At 45.5% G+C, this 2255-nt stretch overlaps 1 protein-coding gene across 1 annotated transcript in view; it reads left to right on the forward strand.

Annotated features, from left to right (window-relative positions):
• Positions 1 to 428: 428 nt before the first annotated feature.
• The window catches only part of has3 (hyaluronan synthase 3), a 20653-nt gene continuing 18826 nt past the window's right edge, over positions 429 to 2255 (forward strand). The window contains exon 1 of the mRNA XM_015388907.1: positions 429 to 1058. The gene's annotated coding sequence lies outside the window, so the exon portion shown is untranslated. The remainder of the gene's footprint in view (positions 1059 to 2255) is intronic.

Genomic DNA, 2255 nt, shown 5'->3' on the forward strand with positions numbered 1-2255 from the left:
GACTTATAAATAAACCGGTCTCTGTTTGCCTTTTATGTTGACAGCAACCATTTTTTTAAACACTAAGAATAGTAATTTTATAGGAAAGCTGTCTTACAACCAAACTGCTGAACTAATCCACTGATGTGGTTAAATGGTTCTTCATGGGAAAGACTGAGAAGAGCCTCATTACTGAGATCAACCTATGTGTTTCACTGCAGTCTGTTTTTGGACATGAATGAAATGTAATTGAGTAGTTAGGACGGCATCGATTCTCAGAGTCACTGCAGACTCTCCAACCTGCAGGACGTCAGCAGCTCGGCCTGAGAGGAGGAGAGGGAGGGGGAAGATAAATAAAGCCATAAAGGATGCTTTGAGTCAGCCAGAAAGGTGGAAAGGAGAGGGGCCCAGAGTTGCTTCAGGCCCCTGGCTGCATTGCAGAGAGAGAGTAAGCAGGTTGGGGTGTCCTTTGAAAAGGAGGGGGTGTGTCAGCAGCAGTGGGCCAGAGGAGATGGAGCGTCAGAGGAGGAGAGAGGAGGACAAGGATTTAGGCTGCGAACCGGGGATGCAGTAAGAAGCAGGTTCTGCAGCAAAGCAGAAGATCTGAAGGACGGCTGCAGGACTGTGTCCACCGCTTTGACCCTCAGACCTCACCTTCAGGGCTAATGGCCGGGATCAGGAGCCAGGATGGACAGGAACAGAGTCTGGACTAACTGCAGCCCAAAAACTGCAGAGAGAAGGACTGCAGCGGCTGAACAGCTCGATCAATCCCAGCTCGGGGGGTGGAGGGGCTTCATGCCCCATGACGAGACCCGTCCTGAGAGATAGAGGGGGGAGGAGGAGGCTGGCTCCCCAGGCAGGGAGGAGGGTGGTGGTGTGAGCTGCCAGCTGTATTTTTGGATGTGGGATCTCCTGAATTAAGTGAGCAAGCTGGAATAAAGATTTAGTGTGAGCTGAAGGAGGGAGGGGGCAGAACAAGGAGAGCGCTGTGCTGAGGAGAGGAGAAGGCTGGACGTCCCGGCTGGAAGGACGGAGATCTGGGGGGGAGACAAATACAGAGGGTTCACTGGATCAGGAAGGTAAGTGTGTCTTTAATGAGACAGAGAGGTGAGCTTAATTAAAAAGGAATAAAAATGAGATTAGAAAACCAGGATGAAAACAGAGGAGGGTTGATGTCTGCTGGGTCGATGCTGAGGCTGAATGAATGGACATATTCAGAGACATAAACCGGGTGGAAAGTTGGAGGATAAGTAGCTCAGCCACAGTGCAGGACCCTGTTCAAGTCTGGGAGGCTCGTGTCTACAGAGGGATGCAGAAAGGAGATTTTGTTCTGTTTGGTTCTGTGGTCCAAATATCCTGGTATACAATCCTACCGAGCCCAGGTGTCAGTATCACCTCCACTCTGTCTGAGCTGCTGTCCTCCAACATCGACTGTTATTAATTGTTGAAATGTTCCAGAGAAAAAACACCCGCCTGTTTGGGTTTCCTGGTGATGACCCGGTACACCAAATGTTCTGCCTTTTGTCGGATGGCTTGTGCAGAACATATGTTCCCTAATTTAGATTCTAATGGAAAAAATGTGATATTACTCCAAGTGGTGAATAGTTTATTTGTTCCAGAACTCCTTGGAGGGTTTAGCTGAAGGTCCGTTTAGGTTCTGGTAGTTCTTTGTAGCTCCAGAAGTAAGGCCTGTTTTTTTTCAGCTATTCTTTTTATATATTCAGAAAGTCCTCAATTTCTCTGCTCCTGAATTAAAATGTGCTTTGCAGTTTTCCTCAAGGACTTTGGTTGATTTCTCACATTAATATGAACATTTTCACAGCAGTTGGTTCAACTTTACAACAATTAGTCTTCTGTGGACTTCATAGTTTCTTCAGAACCTTCCAATGAAATAAAAAGCTTTCAGTTGCATTAGTTCCATTATCATTAGCTTTGTCTTATCAGAGTTTACTTTAGCAGAGTTTACAATAATTCTCTATGCCAGTTTTTATTCTATCTTCCTCATTTTATTGCTCGAGTCACTACCTAGAGGAATGTAGAAGAGTAACAAGGGGAAACCGGAGTTTTTCCTCTCCACTGTCGCTACAAGCATGCTTAGTGTGAGGGATTGCTTTCGAGTCAACGAGTCGATGCAATCAACTGGTTTTCCTTAGATAGAAAACTTTGAATCAATTTGACTGTATGATCTGGTTAAATTGTATTGAGATGAGGTGTTGTGAATTGGAGCTATATAAATAAACTGAATTGAATTGAATTAACAGCGCTGCACATTGTTG

The sequence above is a fragment of the Cyprinodon variegatus genome, unplaced genomic scaffold, assembly GCF_000732505.1.
Source record: "Cyprinodon variegatus isolate N-32 unplaced genomic scaffold, C_variegatus-1.0 Scaffold442, whole genome shotgun sequence".
Lineage (NCBI taxonomy): Eukaryota > Metazoa > Chordata > Actinopteri > Cyprinodontiformes > Cyprinodontidae > Cyprinodon > Cyprinodon variegatus.